Raw genomic sequence first — 18,851 nt, 5'->3', positions numbered from 1 at the left:
TCGGCTTTCAGGCGGGACGGCGAGCAGGGAGCATCGACGGTGGTTCGTTTCTTTCCCTTCCACTGTCTGCGTTGGCACCTCACTGCCACAACTTATTGAAACTTCTCCTTTTGTTTATATTATTTTTCCTTCTGTTGTTATCAACAAACCACTATTATCATGTTGATCCAGCAATGTTTTAAATATGCACTTCTCCGTTTGTATCAATTTTTCTAGCTTCTGATATTACGATGAAATAATTTTCACAAAAGCTAATCTAGCAACATTCTCAACCTCCTGAATCATACTTTTTTTTAGATCTTAGACTAACCACCATAAACAAGATACTCTCATTTTTGCACCTTTCTGGGAATTCCTGATAACTTTTGCTTGAAAGTAATATTAAGATTTTGTTTTCATCCCAGGGAAACACAATGGAGAGATGCATAATAACAGATCGTATTGATCAGTTCAACATTTTCGAAAAAATTGATCAGTTCAAGGAGTAACTAAATGAAGCCTCAGTGTACACCTTTGACTTTTTTCATTGCTGCTGACGCACTGAAAACTACAAGAGGACAGAACATCTATTCAGAATTAAGATTACTCGACAAATGAAAGTGCGTGAAGTTGTTCTACGGACTAACAATTTTCCTCTGGTTGCATATAACGCAAAACTGTTTGTCGTTCTGAAGGAAACAATGCAGTCCTATCAGGGGCTCCCTCCATACCATGTTTGATCCACTGTCTTGCTTAAATGAGGCAACTGGCCATTTTGCTTATTTAGATATTTGAGTATTTCATCTTACTCTCTCAGTTGCTTCAGTATGTAAGTGTTTCCTTTTCAAAAGTCTTCAATTTGTCGACAACTTCTTGGCCAGATCATTTCCAAACTAATATGCATGTTAGGTGGAGATATTGTCCATAGAGAACTTTGGTCATTTTCCTTTGTGCAGTTCTATTGTGGTTAGTTAGCTGATTATAGTTCCGCGAGGTTCGGCCATATATTTTGCTTAGAGACTTTCTGCACTTGCAATGTTCAGAGGATATGTCTTCAGATCTTCCAGTTCTGCTTTTCTTTACTGCTCAATTGATAGGATTCATTGAAATACTGCATACTTTTCAGTTGACGATGATGAAGTGGCATAGCAATACATATCAAGTCCAGCCAGCATCTGAAAACAAAAAAAATAACTGATTTAAACAAACCACATAAATAGATGTTCGCATATTCACCTTTTCTATTTCACGTGGATAAATGGACTGACTGCTAATTTATTTCGAGCTTGTAGCTAAAGGAACTGAAAGTTTTATAGAAAAATAAATTATTATTTTGGTCTAAGAAGTAGCAGATGAAATCACGGCATAATAATTTTTTGCACAAAAACGTTAGGAGCATAGAGGCATTGTTCTAAAATAATTTCCGTAGTGATACACGTCACCATTCTTTTAGCATACTGTGGCATTTGTAAGGGCAATCAAATTACATTACTATGTTATATGCTACATTATGATATAAGAATACTATTGTAGGCCTTATGTTAACTCTATGGTACCATTCCAGAGCAAAAAAAATTCATGTTTACTGCTTAGATATCTGAATAAAGTTCTGCAAGCAGGTGTTCTGAACTTAATCAGGGGAACCTGAAGTTGATTTTCTTAGATCACTTTCTATGGCAGATCCAATTCTTACAAGGACGGAAGAAGCTTTGAGATGGTCAGTTCCCTATCTGGAAGAGCTAGCTGAAGATTTCATGTAGTTTATGAACTCCTATTCTTAGAGCTGGAGGCTCGAAACATCTGTGTCGGTGTATGCCGTACCAGTTTAGACTTATAAGCTTTCGTTTGCTGTTCTTTTATATTGGTTGCCATGACAATTGACAAGAGTATGATTGTTACCTGTACATACGGAACATGATTTGTCCTGTTTGCTTGTGCATAGCTGATGTTTTTGCACATCTGCATTGATTTAACGCTTTTGCTAACTAAAACGCCCACCCTAATTTCTCCATCATCTACTCCTTAGTTATTTACAATCGACATAATGTAATTTAATTAATATCTTTTACCTTTTTTCAGGGCAATGAGAGCCCTGACACGAAAATAAAACGACAAGAGGCATTCAGTCAAGCCTCTGGTTTGACGACAACAAAATTATGCTCAGTCAAGCCTCAAAACATGCAATACCGAAGACCTATGTGCCCAAAATAATAAATCAGGTATGTATCTTTGTTGCCCTATAGTATTTAAGTACACAAATGGATGCCCAAGTCATAATTATGAACGCTCCCTTAATAATTCTCATGTACCCAGCGTTTACATGTGTCGACATGTCGTTCTTGCATCTATTACTTCAGTAGACAAAGGTGTCAAATTCTATCAGTCTGGCTCAGGATACATATAGGCCAAAATAGTCTTCAAAACTGCATGTATATATTCTGAAATAGCTGAAATCAGTTGTGGGTATAAATGTACTTTGTCTCATCTCTTCAAGAAACATTGGTGATTATTCCCATCTCCCTATTTGCCTGCTGTATTGCCCCACTCAGAATGGAGTCGGCACGCTCTAGATATATGGCTCTGAGGTAGAGAAGGTGTTCTGCTTCACTGGGAATCTACTTTCGGATGGTGGTGTCTGAACAATTGATGTTTGATTACACCTCTACTTATATCCTGTAGTTTGCTTCTGCGTCAGTTTTCTGGTCTGAGAAGTTTGAGTTCTGTAATGGTTTTGCCTGGGTGTCTTGGCTTGCTCCTACTTGGGCACTTATGTTACAATCTGTAATCGATCTAAAAATGCTATAACTGGTGTTTTTTTTTACTTTTGAACTACAGATGGTTTGTGAGACATTGTTACCTCTTATATTTCAAGTTTTCTTTAATAATACAGTACCATATTTTATTCTTCCACATCACAGCCACTCTACGGGCGCGGCGTGCCGCCACGCCATTGTTTCCTAGTTGATTGGGAAGATGAATCCTCTTTTTTAACTTTCCTGGAAATAAGACGTTTGAGCCATGTTCCCTTGGGAAGACATGAATCAATCCGTAGTAAGATCGACTGGAATTACAGCAGTCCGCGGTGGGGCTCATGGCTCTCACGAAATCGAGTCGGTGGTGACTGCGACGAAGCAAAACTTGATCCGATGTCGAGTCGGTGGTGACTGCGACGAAGCAAAACTTGATCCGATGTACCGCTGCTGTCGGTTGACGTAGATGAGACGTACTAAAGTAGATGTAAATCTGGATGTCGAGGTTGACGAAGAATCCCGCCCAGATGAAAAAAATCCAACACTCGCTTTCCCACAGACGACGCCAATTGACGAGGCGGTTCCTCGACAATGCCCATCATGAGGGGCTTGGGTTTTAGAGAAAGGCGACGATGGAAGTTCCGGGAGCGAGACGGTACACGACGTACCCAGGTTCACGTCCCCGCGGTGGAGGATCGCTACGTCATGCTAGCAATCTAGTATATGAAAATGTGTGTACAGGGGGCCGCCATAGGTGGAGTTGTTGTATCTAGTCTAGTTCTAAACTTGCGGGTTGCAATGTCTAGGCGTGTCGCCTCTATGATTTATGTTTCTGAATTTGTTCATAAGGGGTGCCCCTGCCTGGCTTTATATATCAGCCAAGCTAGGGTTTACAAGAGTTCTAGTAGGATTCGTATTGGAGTCTTCTTTCTTGTAATTCAAGTTGATTTTCCTTGTGGGTCCAGCTTCTTGAGTCCTTGTGCTGGTCCAGCTTCATAGTCTGCACCCGGTATGGCAATATCAAGTACCCGAAGGGTTATGCCCACATCAGCAACTGCATCAACAAAGGCAGCACGATCAGCATCATCGTCATGGATCGACTCCGCCGTATCACTTGTATCGTCAGCAAGGGATTTGGGATCTATGGAAAAAGCTTCCGGATTCATCGGATCATTGTCTTCATCTTCTGGATCTATATTTTCTTCAGTATGGGATTCTATAGGATTGGAAGAATTTCTTTCTTCAAGGTTGTCATCCGATATATCTTGAAAATGTTCGGGAGCTATCAGGATCTGCCGAAAGAATTAAGTAAGAGTAATGAAAAACATAAAGTTTGGAAGCAATAAGTTAACACAAATGCAAAGGGGGAATTACCTCGTTCGGCGGATGGTCAGCATCAAAATGCAATTGAAGAGATAGAAGCGGAATCGAGTCTTCCTAACTGAAATGAGTCAAGCGCCTAACTTCATCAAGCAGCTCTTTCTCGGATAGTTTGGCAATGTTCACTCTGGTCTCGTCTTTGGGGCCTGAATACAACCACATCGGGTGGGCCCTGGACATGATCGGCTGGACTCGATGTTTCAGGAAAACGGCGGCTATCTCAGTACCTATCATGGTTTGGCCATCAGATTCTTTAATTCGAAGAACTCTCTCAAATAATTTGTCGACTGTTGGTTTCTCTTCGGGTGATAGAATATTCTTCCAAGATCTCTTGGGCACGGCCTCGAGGACATCGGCAAATCGTGGTAGTTGCATGTCGGCTGCTGATGAGTCTTTGATATAGAACCACTTCAACCTCCATCCTTGGACAGATTCCCTCATTGGAAAATTTAAGTAAATAACTTCTCTGCGGACAACGAATCCAACTCCGCCAGTGACGAAGGACCCGCTACTAGAGTTGTATCTCTTCACAACGAAGATATTTTTCCATTAACCGAAATGAGGTTCGATGCCCAGGAAAGCCTCACATAAGGTGATAAAGATAGCGAGATGGAGGATCGAATTGGTGGTTAATTGCCACAATTGGATCTCATACACACGAAGGAGGCGCCGGAGGAATTCATGAGCAGGAAGGAAAAGACCACGATAAAGGAAAGACAAGAACATCATAGTAAAACCAGCGGGGGGATTGGGGCATGAAGCCGCACCTGGGAGAATGACGTTCCCCTCGCCAGATGAGATTATGCCGAGGCTCCGAGCCCTCTTCTCGTCACGCTTGGTGGTTGTGGACGCTGGCCAATCACCAGGCGCAGGTCCAGCCATGGAGCTCTCCGGCGCGGGCGGCGCAGGAGCTAGGGCAGAGGCATCTGATGCACCCTTCCTTGGTGCGCTTGGCGAAGCTTTGGTGGCGGCGCCGCTAGCCGTAGCACTGGCGGCGAGAGTAAGATTCATTTTCTTCACCATCATGAGAGAGATATGGAGAAGGTCTAAAGAACGGCGGCGGCAGCGTAGCGGTTGTGAGTAAGGAGGATGAGCAAGGAAGAAGGGTTGTGAGAAGAAAGGGTGAAAAGGGTAAAATCTGCCCTCTGCGGTTATAAACTAATGGAAGTTTGGGATTAGGCGACCACGTGTCGTTGTTTCTAATTTATTAAAGGATCTTTTCATCACTATGCGCGGAACCGAGGAGACGTCTTGGTAACTACACAAATACTGGTCATTCCCCAAGCTGAACTGCGCAGAAGTAGGGTGGGTCCGCTAGGTCATGTCCTGTCAGTCAGATCGCAGCAGTAATCATGTCATCAGTGATGTCACAAGAAGTATCGACTCCGCATGAAGCATTCGAAAGAAATTAAAAACTATCGAGTGGATCGATTTGAGTCTACACACATATGCGAGCATCTGTGCCTAGATTCGGGGGCTACTCCATCGGGAGCGCTGGGAACGCACCCGACATAATTTGGCCTTGAAGACTTTTTGCACTAGAGATTGCATCAGAAGTATCTGAAGAAAAATTGAAGTATTTGAGTAGATTTGGGCTGAGTCTGCACTCAGTTGCAAGCATCTGCGTCCATACTCAGGGGCTACTCCCATCGGGAGTGCTAAATGCACACCCGATAAAAATTATGGACTCGAAGATTTTTTGGCGCGGCCCAGTATCATGCCCGAGGACTTGATTCTGTAGGGTAACGTTGTTTTTCCATCAGCAGTTAACCGGTAAAATACGGGCACGTTACTCTATATCCTTTACGTACTAAATCTTGCTTGAAAGAAATGAAGACCCGATGAAAGGAGATATATCGGATGACCATAACAGTTTCGACAGAGGAAATATTCGAGTAGAACAATTTGAGTCTACACACGGTTGCCAGCATCCGTGTCTAGACTCGGGGGCTACTCCCATCGGGAGCGCTGAACGCGCACCCGATAAAGAAGATGCTACTATTACAGGAAAGTCAAAGTTTTTTCCGGCAGAATGAAGATTCAAACAGAAGACATATTTTTGGTCCATGCCCGAAGTTTCTTCGGTCAGTCACTCGGGGGCTACTGATGTGGGCATTACCCTTCGGGTAACTATTATTGTACTACCTCCTACCGCCCAGCTAGGGGCCCAAGAAGACACCCGACGACCAGGTGGGCCGTAGCGTCGGTTCCGAAGAAGGATTCTTGAAGCATAAGGCAAGAACACGAAGAATACAATGAAAGTTTAGATCTAAGGCTCTCTGTAACCTAGTCGTACCCGGACAGACCTCTTGAGACCTAACTCCCAATATAAGGGCCAGGAGAGGGGCTACCGAGGGACACACGCAATCATAGTAATCATAGCCATCGCAAGTCTAGAGCTAGGTCATTACAGAACTTAGTCTCCCGACGAGATCACAGCCGAAACCTTCAGCACCCCATTGTAATTCGATTTTTTTTGACACCTAAACTGCAGGGAAAAATCCCTACGTTGTAAATTTTTATATATAAAGAATATGTATAGAGATTACAAGCTTCCCTAAAAAGGCTTATTACATCAACGAGGGAAGAAAGATCTAATAAGAAGGAGAAAGATTAGAGAAAGATAGCGATGAGCCATTCAACTAGGGGTTGAACTTTGGACAATTTAACACGGAAACGGTGCAACATAAGGTCATTCTCGAATCCTATCTTCCATCTAGCAAGAGAAGCAGGTATATGCTTGGAGATCATATCATTCCGGATCTTCCAAATATTCCAAGATGCGCATGCAAACACCTCAAAGAAGCAAGGACCAGTGTGATTCGTCTTAGCTCTAGCAAAAATCTCAGAAAACTGACCATTTGCCATCCATTGGATGCCAAGGAAATCCCAACATTGTGACGCAAAATCACAGCCGAAGAAGAGGTGCTGAGAGGTTTCAAGAGTACCAGCTGAGCACATGCTGCATTCATACCCAGACTCAGCATACCAGTGCTTTCTTTGCATAATATCCAAGGTGTTAAGATGATCCATGAAGAGCAACCACGAGAAGACTTTCAACTTGGGTAGGGCCTTTGATTTCCAAATGGCATTTAAAACCTCATCTCTGGGAAGTCGAGCAAACAGGAAATTATAGAACTTAGAGGGAGTGTAAGTATTCCCCCACGCAAAGGATCTTATATCGGACATGTGATCGTGGATAGGTGTAGCTTCGATCAACATGGATACTTCTTGCCACTCTTGAAAAGCTTCAACTGACAGAGGAAGGGCAAAGACCGATCCAAGCGTGTCCATATGGGCCATGTCCGCCACAGATAGATCCTCATTTAGAGCATAGGAAAAACAGACGGGGAAATTTCTGGCACAATACACTTCCTTGATACCAGAAGTCCTTCCAAAACAACACAGAAGTACCACTCTAGATATTACAAGTGGTAATGCTCCGATACTCACCCACGAGGCTGAAAATGTCCTTCCACCAGAATGAGCCTCGCTTTGTCATTGCATGTGGGACTCCATCACCATAAAGAGACCAGACCAGGGAGACCCAAGGGGTAGAATCCCTGGAATAAAATTTGTGTAATTGTTTAAGGAGCAGGGCTTTGTTTTGCAGCTCAAGGTTACGAACTCCCAAACCTCCATGTATTTTAGGTCTGCAAACAAAAGACCAGGATGCTAGAGCATTGACTGAGGTAGACTATCCCTCCTTTGCCCAAAGGCAGTGCCTCTATGCACGGTTGCAGATTTGTATAATTCCTTTCTATAACTTTAGGGAGCTCATATAGAATGTAGGTAGAGTAGAGAGAACTGATCTCACAAATTCTAGCCTACCCCTGTAATTTAGGAATCTCGCGCTAGCATTGAGTCAACGCTCTACCAGCCCAACTAGAGGAGAAAGATCATGAATAGTTGGCTTAGTCATTCCCATTGGGAGCCCCAGGTAAGTGAAGGGTAGTGAACCAATCTGGCATCCAAACGAAGCAGCCAAGGAAGAAATGAGGTCATCTAAAATGTTGATGGACATCATAGCACATTTTGAGTAATTTACTCGCAGGCCAGTAGCTTGGGCAAAATCTTCCAAAACCACTCTAAGGGCAGCTAACTGGATAGGGCATGCTTGCATGATCAGAAGTGTGTCGTCCGCATATTGGATGATGGGAAAATCCGTATTAGGGATATCTAAAGGTGCCTTAAGGATTCCATCTGTGCATAAAAGATTGACCATGGCTTGTAATAACTCAGAGACTGCCACAAACAAGAGTGGAGAGAGAGGATCACCCTATCGAACACCTCTTTGACATTGGAATTTTTTCCCAAGCACCCCATTGAGAAGGATTTCAGATGTACCAATATCCATCAACATTCTAAGCCAATTCAACCATCTTGGATCAAATCCTAGGCTTTCAAAAACTTTTAATATTGCCTCATGCTCCACTGTATCAAATGCCTTAGCAAAGTCTAGCTTAAGAATAATGGATGAGGATCCTGCTTGCTTGCACTGATGTATATATTCACATGCCCAAACAACACAATCCTGAATATTTCTGTTTGGCAAAAAACCATATTGATTAATGTGTACAATATCCAAGATTCTGTTCTGTAGTCTGTTGGCCATGAGTTTGGTTAACATCTTCAAGCAGATGTTAAGTAAAGATATGGGATGAAAATCAGTCGGCCCAATATATAGGTGACAGAATCTTGGGAACCAGGGTGATGAATGAGTCATTAATACTTTGTAAATTAACCGAACCTTCCCAAAACTCTTGGCAAAGGTTATATAAATCATACTTCACTATTGGCCAACAAACTTTGATAAATAAACCCGAGAAGCCATCCAGACCAGGAGCTTTATCAGATGGCATATGGGCCACCACCGTATCAATTTCTTCATGGGTGAAAAGTGTAGAGAGGGCTTCTAGGCCATCAAATCTGGCAACGTAACGAGAGAAATCAAAGGCATGTGATATAGGTACTGAAATGCCCAATCTGCTTCTGAAAGAATTCCAGAGTAATCCTGCTTTTTCATCATGATCCAGAGCTACCGATCCATCCTCACGCGGTAGTGAGGAGATAAGATTTTTCCGATAACGAATAGTCGCCATGGAATGAAGGAAAGCAGTATTTTCATCTCCAAGACGAGCCCATCTAGCCGTGCAACGCTTTCTCCAATAATCCTGCTTACATAATAAAGGGTACTGAAGCTTCTCCTTGACAATATTACGGAAATTCCATTCTGAGATATGTAAGATTCTGTGTTCCTCAAGATTTTCCTGAGAATAACTGCATTGCAATTTGTAATGAGATTATCAAGAATACTAAAGTTACTGCTCCATTGTTTCAACCCTTTACGCAGCCTTTTAAATTTAGCTGAAAGCTTCTTTGCACTATCACCTCCACAATCCACTTCCCAAAGGGAGTTAACTTTATCTAGGAACCCTGGCAGACGAATCCAGAAGCTTTCGAAGCGAAACACTTTAGCTTTAGGAATATTGGATCCAATGGATACCAAACATGGGATGTGATCGAAGGTGGGGCGAGCAAGTGGTTTAACAAGGGTATTGGGGAATTTCAGGGTCCAAGCCGTGGACGTGAAGAACCAATCGAGTTGCACTAATAGAGGGTCAGTCTGCATGTTACTCCAAGTAAAGGAACGACCTTTAATTGGAAGCTTGATGACCCACAAGTATAGGGGGTGTATCGTAGTACTTTCGATAAATAAGAGTGTCGAACCCAACAAGGAGCAGAAGGTGTTGACAAGCAGTTTCGATGAAGGATTCACTGTAAATGCTCACAGACAAGTATTCAGGGGGTTTTGATATAGCAGATAAATAAAGTACAAGTAAGTAAAATGCGAGAGTAATAATTGCAGCGAGTGCCCCAATCCTTTTTAGCACAAAGGACAAGCCGGTTTGTTTACTTATAATGACCAAACGTTCTTGAGGACACACGGGAATTTAGTCTAGTGCTTTCGCTTCATATAGTTGATTAATCTTCATTGTTTTGATAAGTGTTGTGTGGGTGAACCTATGCTAATGCACCGCCCTTCCTAGGACTAATACATACTTGTGATTATACCCCTTGCAAGCATCCGCAACTACAAGAAAGTAATTAAGATAAATCTAACCACAGCCTTAAACTCTGAGATACTGCTATCCCTCTTGCATCGATATACCAACGGGGGTTCAGGTTGCTGTCACTCCGGCAACCCCACAATTAGCAAACGAATACAAGATGTATTCCCCTAGGCCCATAAAGGTGAAGTATCATGTAGTCGACGTTCACATGACACCACTAGAAGAATAACACCACAACTTAAATATCAAACCATTGAATATTACTCAATCATAATTCAGTACTAACATTTAGACTTCACCCATGTCCTCAAGAACTAAACGAACTACTCATGAGACATCATATGGAACATGATCAGAGGTGATATGATGATGAATAACAATCTGAACATAAACCTTGGTTCAATAGTTTCACTCAATAGCATCAATAACAAGGAGTAATCAATACCGGGAGAGTTTCCCCTATCAAACAATCAAGATTCAACCCTAGATGTTACATCGGTGACGAGGTGCAGCGGTGGAGATGACGGTGACGGTGGTGGAGATGATGGTGATGATGATCCCAATGAAGTCCAGCTCGATGGCGGTGACGATGGCGTCGATTTCCCCCTCCGGGAGGGAATTTCCCCGGCAGATTTCAGCCTGCCGGAGAGCTCTTTTATCTCTGGTGTTTTCCGCCCCGCAGAGGCGGCTGTGACTCCTCGCGATTATTCTCTGGAGCTTAGGTTTTCGGGACGAAGACGTACACGAAGGAGAGGCGGCCGAAGGGGGCTATGGGCCCCCTCCCCACAAGGCGGCGCGGCCAGGCCAGGGCCCGCGCCGGCCTATGGGGGGGCCCATGGCGGCCCTCCTCGGCTCCTCCTTTTGGCTGGCTTCATCTTCGGGAAAAATAAGATCTTCGGTGTAATTTCCGTCAATTGTTGATCTCCAGAAATATTGCATTCCGACGGTGCTTTTTCCAGCAGAATCCTGACTCCGGTGAATGATCCTCCAATAATCATGAAACATGCAAATAGATGAAATAACATAAGTATCACCTCTAAATATGAAATATATCAATGAATAACAGTAAATTATGATATAAAATAGTGATGCAAAATGGACGTATCAACTCCCCCCAAGCTTAGACTTCGCTTGTCCCCAAGCGAAACTGAACTCGGTAAACAAGACCACATGTTTATGGAGTGAAGAGTCGATAAATAAAATACGGACAAGAAGCATCATATTAATTCACACAAGACATTCTAGTGAACAACTTCCTCATATAATTCAACTTGAAACAAGTAGAGGGAAATCACAAATAAAGGTGCATAGGAAATCATAATTGGTGATGGCAAACTTCGTTCTTGGTTAGAGAACAGTTAACAGATTGTACTTATCTATCGAGCAACACTCTTATATTAAAGCTTATAGCAAAACTTGCATACTCAATCATAATAATCTCCTCATAATCATTGATAACCTTCAAAGCTATATTCATCCAGATAAAACTTGTACTAAACAAGGAAGAATAAAAGGCATGATTAAGTAGATCACAGTATAAATAGTTTGATCACAACAACTCAATTGCTTGCTTAAGATAGAGGGAAATAGGTTTACTGACTCAACATAAAGTAAAAGACAGGCCCTTCGCAGAGGGAAGCATGGATTAAATCATGTGCTAGAGCTTTTCAGTTTTGAAATCATATAGAGAGCATAAAAGTAAAGTTTGAGAGGTGTTTGTTGTTGTCAACGAATGGTAGTCGGTACTCTAACCCCCTGTAACGGCCCAGGTAGATACCCCTATTAGATTTTTCTTGTTATTTTTCGTTTTATGCATCATCATGTCATCATGCATGTTTTTGAACTCCAAAGTTATTTTATTAAACCTTATTTTATTGCTAAATTATTCCCCTCTTTTTATCTCAAATGAAAATATAATTTTCTCTGCTTATTTTACTATATAAAAACTATTTGAAATGGTTTTGTAAACAAACAGGAAAAATAATAACAGAAAACGTTTTAATAAAAAAAGGGGAGACAAGCCCCCCAACCGACCAGACCTGGGAATGGCCCAGCTGGCGGCCCAAGTCCCCAGCCCCGCCGGTGGCCCAGCAAGCCCACCCAGGCTCCCCTGGAAAACCCTAGCCCCAACCGATCCTCCTCCTGGTTGTTTTGCAGCCGCCCCCTCCACTTCCTTTCCCAAAAGCCATCAGGTCCCTCACCTCTCTCTCGCTCGACCCGAGCCGCTCACCCCGAGCTCCTCTCGTCCCGCACGCGACCCCGACCTGCGCTCCTCTCTGCCTCGCTCCCGACCTCGCCTCACGAACTCCGGCCGCGTGCCCCTCTCCTCCTCACCACCAGATGCCGCCGACGTCGCCCCTGTTCCCCTCCTTTTCCAAGCGCCGCCGCCTTTCCTTCGCATGGCCGCGCGTCGACGACCTCCTCCTGGAGGCCCGCGTCCGAGCAAGCCGCGCCTCTGCCTCCGTCCTCGTTCGCTCGGCCGCCGGCCACCCTCTCCGTTCCTAGCAGTGGCCACCTTCCTGTTCAAGTTCGCCGCCGGGCACCGCGTGCCCTGCCTCGCGGACGTCCTCGCCCCTGCACGCCACCTCGACCTCAGCGCCGTCCTCGACGACCGGCGTCCGCCGCCACGTTTCGCTCCTCTGGTCGCAGGTGCCCGCCCGCGTTCTGCTCCGCCCGGTGCCAAGGCGAGGCCCTCTTCTGTCGCTGGCATGAGCTTTGCTCTGCTCAGCCCCGCACCTACATGATCTTCGTCGCCTTGAGTTCGTCACGGCCCTGCAGATGTTTCCGTCGACGCCCAGACTCTGCGAGTGCGTGAGCTGCAGTCTTGGCTCCCGTCCTCGTTGACATCAGCGTTCGGCTCACAGTGGTTGTTTTTGTTTTCCCTGCAGGCAACTCCATCTGCAGCGCATATGGCCAATTGCAATGTGTCTGTCCCACCCAGTTGATCTCACGTTTGTTTCCCCGTGTTGCTGCCTTGCGCGCATACACTGTGCTTCCACCATATGTTCTGCTCTGTGTGCACCACCAAGTCCAAGGCCTCCGCTGAGAGCGGAAACTGCGAAGTGGAGACTTTTGTTGTTGATCTATGTACGCCACCGACGTTTGAAGATGAAACCACAAGTTCTCCTTCACGGATCCGAAGACCGAACCCTAGCTCCATCTTCTTCCTCTCCGAATCCGATCCCGGTGACCGCCTTGGTTCCGATACCGTGAGACTCCGATCCTAAGCCAACCCTATCATATTTTATAAATATGCCATCTATCTTGTTGCATCAATCATACATGCTGCATCCCACCGCATATCTCATGGGTTCGGGTAAATAGCGAATCACCTAATTAAATATGGAATTGTGCGGGACTACTTACCTCTTATCCCGGTTCCATTTAATTTTGCTGTAGTTCACCCATGCCATGTCTATGCCATGTTAATCAACATTTAATATGCGGGGTAGATAAATAACTTGAACCATATAATTGCTTGTCCGGGATTCCGATTCCGCTTAAATTGGATAAGTTGCATCGCCGCATCATGTTTGCCATGTTATGCATGCATACCATATCCTGAGCATGCCGATTCTTCTTTCGTAGTTGTAAGACTTGCATACGTTGTTGTCCAGCATTTGCTTCTTCCCGGATAGGATCGCGAAGTGGTGTGATGAGATACGCCAAGTTCTCCGGATGTTCCTCGGCAAGCTTTAACAGGCAAGCATTTCCCCTATACTCCTGTCCCTGCAGGAGTCGCTCACCTATTTTATTTTGCCTTCTCCCTCATGCTATCCTTGAGTTGCGTTCTTGTCACGTGTCCTTTCCACTTGTTACCTCAAGCAGCCCATATTGCCTCCACCAACCACCTACAGCTATTGTTTGGTTATCGAGTCTGCCCTTGCGAGTCGTAGTGCATGCTAGTGCTGTTTTATCTCGTTACCGTTATTGTATCTTATCGGGTTATATGTTGGGAAGAATCATGGTTACTTTAGTTGTTGACATTTGTTTAGCGGAGGCATCGGTGGGTCAGCTGATCGTTTTGTGACGGCTCACTTGTGTTTCCTAAATATCTTAGGACCCCGAGTTCTTGTTATCTGTTCCGAGACTGAGCGCTCTAACCACACGTGGGTATGCTTACCGGGTCTCCCCTCGACCACTGCCGGAATCTACCGCTTTGTCCATTGGCCACAACTAGTTTGGATGTTTGTTTTGCTTCTCCCGGGCGTGCAAGCATGTTTCTTTGTGGTCAGATGATATGATGTTACTTTTGGGGAAGCCATGTTGCCTTGTAACCCCGTTGTCTCTTGCACGTCCGTAGGTGCGGCACGTATTGTTAAGAGGTCATCCTCTAGTGGGCTCTGATCCTCTTAGCCGTTCTCGCAACAGCTAGGTCCGCGACACAGTTCCGATCGGGCTCTGAACGGGTTAAACTTAGTTAGGTGGCTTCCTGGACATTGTTGTAGTGATGGAGAGTGCGTATCGTGATATCCACCTGTCGTAAGTGGGTTGATCGTGCGTGTGGGCACATTTGGGCACCCCTGCAGGGTTACAATCTTATCGATAAGCCGTGTCCGCGGTTATGGACGACTTGGAGCTGTATGACTCGATCATAGACAACTTACACCTGTTGTTTCAATACTAATAACTTGCATAGTAAGATAGAACAACCTAAATAATAACTGGTTAAAACTTGCCAACAGTGTGAGTGCCTTTGTAAGTACTTCTTTGCGAAGGGGGAAAGCGTCGGCTGTGTTATGTTTGCAGACTATAGAACTGTTAGTTACACTCTCTCACCTTCTCTGATTAGACGACTGTTGTAGAGTGTCTCTATAGGTTTTTACTGCTTGCGCGCTGCCGCTTAACCCCACCATATTGCCTATGACGTTCCACTTGCGTCCTCTAAGTCCCCTGCGTGCCTCAAGTACAAAGGACGACGGGTTGACGAATGCTTATACGTCTTGAAGTCTTGTTAAGTACGAACCCGTACTTATTGCTGCTTCTACGGGATATAACCGGGCAGGTATGAAGATATGTTCGATGAAGACGACGTTAGCAAGGTTACCCTTCCGGCTTGGCCTGGGCAGGGTTATGGACGCCACTGGTTATCTTCAGGACTCTTAGTCCAATTTGTATCTTGTCCGTACTCGGACGTATTCGCTCTTCTGTATGAGTTGGATCTTTGTATTGAATATTTGTATCTTGACTCGTTGGAGTCGTTGTTGTAATATATATGTATCTTGTGGGCTCTATTGTAATCCGGTTGTAATGTTACCGCTCGTGTTAATTCCTCTGGCATCACGTGTGTGATTCGTCGCGCACGTCGTGTCAGAGGGCGTCTCTGGATCGATATCGTGCGGATTTCGGCGGGATCGCTGGAATCCTCATGGTACCGGTTCCGGGGCGTCACAAGTTGGTATCAGAGCCTCAGGTTGACGGTACCCCCACTAGTCCAGCCTGTAGGATAACCTTGCCAACGGATGTTGTTGTGTAGAGTGTCAAACCTATTTTCTAAAACTCGTTGGATAGATCTGATTAGCTCTGAATTTTCTCCTTACCTCTATTCTTTCTCCTCTTACCTTTGCGTGTTTTGAGTCTTCTCTCTTATCTGAGTTTTTTTCGAGTCTTAGGTTCCAACGTGGGTTGGATGATCTTTGCCCCTCACCTATTAGTTCCGATCTTCGGAGGTCCCGACGCAAGCGCATCATCAACAGAGGGAACAACGACTTCTTGTTAGTGGTGTCGACCGATCTACGTGGAGCAACAATTCTCGTTAGTGGTGTCGAGGAGATCGACACGTCGCCTGAAGAATCGATAGTTCGCCTCTCTCCCCCGTACCTTGAGGTGGAACCTCGGGGCGAGGTTCCTTGTTAGTGGTGTCGATTGTAACGGCCCAGGTAGATACCCCTATTAGATTTTTCTTGTTATTTTTCGTTTTATGCATCATCATGTCATCATGCATGTTTTTGAACTCCAAAGTTATTTTATTAAACCTTATTTTATTGCTAAATTATTCCCCTCTTTTTATCTCAAATGAAAATATAATTTTCTCTACTTATTTTACTATATAAAAACTATTTGAAATGGTTTTGTAAACAAACAGGAAAAATAATAACAGAAAACGTTTTAATAAAAAAAAGGGGAGACAAGCCCTCCCAACCGACCAGGCCTGGGAATGGCCCAGCTGGCGGCCTGATACGTCTCCGACGTATCGATAATTTCTTGTGTTCCATGCCACATTATTGATGATATCTACATGTTTTATGCACACTTTATGTCATATTCGTGCATTTTCTGGAACTAACCTATTAACAAGATGCCGAAGTGCCAGTTGATGTTTTCTGCTGTTTTTGGTTTCAGAAATCCTAGTAACGAAATATTCTCGGAATTGGACGAAATCAACGCCCAGGGTCCTATTTTGCCACGAAGCTTCCAGAAGACCGAAGAGGAGACGAAGTGGGGCCACGAGGCGGCCAAACCCTAGGGCGGCGCGGCCCAGGCCCTGGCCGCGCCGACCTATGGTGTGGGCCCCTCGTGCCGCCTCCTGACCTACCCTTCCGCCTACTTAAAGCCTCCGTCGCGAAACCCCCAGTACCGAGAGCCACAATACGGAAAACCTTCCAGAGACGCCGCCGCCGCCAATCCCATCTCGGGGGATTCAGGAGATCGCCTCCGGCACCCTGCCGGAGAGGGGAATCATCTCCCGGAGGACTCTACGCCGCCATGGTCACCTCCGGAGTGATGAGTGAGTAGTCTACCCCTGGACTATGGGTCCATAGCAGTAGCTAGATGGTTGTCTTCTCCTCATTGTGCTTAATTGTCGGGTCTTGTGAGCTGCCTAACATGATCAAGATCATCTATCTGTAATTCTATATGTTGCGTTTGTTGGGATCCGATGAATAGAGAATACTATGTCATGTTGATTATCAATTCATGTCTATGTGTTGTTTATGATCTTGCATGCTCTCCGTTATTAGTAGATGCTCTGGCCAAGTTGATGCTAGTAACTCCAAGAGGGAGTATTTATGCTCGATAGTGGGTTCATGTCTCCGTGAATCTGGAGGAGTGACAAGAACCTCTAAGGTTATGGATGTGCTGTTGTCACTAGGGATAAAACATTGGTGCTATGTTCGAGGATGTAGTCACTGATTACATTACGCGCAATACTTAATGCAATTGTCTGTTGTTTTCAACTTAATACTGGAGGGGGTTCGGATGATAACCTGAAGGTGGACTTTTTAGGCATAGATGCATGCTGGATAGCGGTCTATGTACTTTGTCGTAATGCCCAATTAAATCTCACAATACTCATCATAATATGTATGTGCATGGTCATGTCCTCTTTATTTGTCAATTGCCCAACTGTAATTTGTTCACCCAACATGCTGTTTATCTTATGGGAGAGACACCTCTAGTGAACTGTGGACCCCGGTCCAATTCTCTATACTGAAATACAATCAACTGCAATACTGTTCTACTGTTTTCTGCAAACAATCATCTTCCACACAATACGGTTAATCCTTTGTTACAGCAAGCCGGTGAGATTGACAACCTCACTGTTTCGTTGGGGCAAAGTACTTTGGTTGTGTTGTGCAGGTTCCACGTTGGCGCCGGAATCTCTGGTGTTGCGCCGCACTACATCCCGCCGCCATCAACCTTCAACGTGCTTCTTGACTCCTACTGGTTCGATTAAACCTTGGTTTCTTACTAAGGGAAACTTGCCGCTGTGCGCATCACACCTTCCTCTTGGGGTTCCCAACGGACGTGTCAACTGCACGCATCAAGCAAATTTCTGGCGCCGTTGCCGGGGAGATCAAGACACGCTGCAAGGGGAGTCTCCACATCCCAATCTCTTTACTTTGTTTTTGTCTTGCTTTATTTTATTTACTACTTTGTTTGCTGCACTCAATCAAAATACAAAAAAATTAGTTGCTAGTTTTACTTTATTTGCTATCTTGTTTGCTATATCAAAAACACAAAAAAAAATTAGTTACTTGCATGTTTCCTTTTAATTTTACCACGAAAGACATACCGGTAGGACGTGGGTCTATAGTTGGGAGAAATAATATAGAAGAATTTTTCAATCATGTTAGTACCTGATGTAGCCCCGGTCACCGACGTTGCTACACCAAGACCAACAAGTCCCCCAAGTGGACCGATGACACGAGCCCGAGTCAAAGCTCTTCATGATGAGGTGAACTCGCTCCTCACCACCCTTGATCTTGGTACCCCTTTGGATGGATTGCTACCTCATGCCGACGTGCTATGTGTCATTAGGTACAAGGCGCGTCAAGACCACGGAGAGGAGGAGACGCCAAGGTCAAGGGAAGGAGAGAAGCAACTGGACATGGAGATGATCATGAAGCCGAAGCCGACGTCGCACGAAGCGCTCCAAGGAAGAGACGGACGCTGGCCGGTCCAGGACCCGGTCAGACCGGACCTACAACCGGACGCCCCGGTCATAGGCCCGGTCGACCGGGCGCAAACCGGGCCAGCTCCCTCGTACTGGACGACGACCGGACCCAGGACCGGAAGCTTCGCGATTTCCGGTTTGCGCCCGGTCGACCGGACCCATGACCGGGCGGCCCGGTCACGAACTCCGGTCAGACCGGCCCCAAACCGGACAGCCCGGTCCCAGGCCCGGTCCGACCGGCCCCAAACCGGACCTGACGAGAATGCCCCCACC

At 45.1% G+C, this 18,851-nt stretch overlaps 1 long non-coding RNA gene across 1 annotated transcript; it reads left to right on the top strand.

The window, feature by feature from the left end:
- The first annotated feature begins 13,796 nt into the window (after positions 1–13,796).
- LOC139837596 (uncharacterized) lies at positions 13,797–15,466 on the top strand. Its single transcript, XR_011754142.1, has 2 exons — positions 13,797–13,885; positions 15,189–15,466. It is a non-coding gene; the product is annotated as an uncharacterized lncRNA (long non-coding RNA).
- Positions 15,467–18,851: the final 3,385 nt, after the last annotated feature.

Source organism: Lolium perenne, chromosome 3 (assembly GCF_019359855.2).
Source record: "Lolium perenne isolate Kyuss_39 chromosome 3, Kyuss_2.0, whole genome shotgun sequence".
In the NCBI taxonomy this organism is placed as follows: domain Eukaryota; kingdom Viridiplantae; phylum Streptophyta; class Magnoliopsida; order Poales; family Poaceae; genus Lolium; species Lolium perenne.
This window is presented reverse-complemented; position numbering and strand designations above follow the sequence as displayed.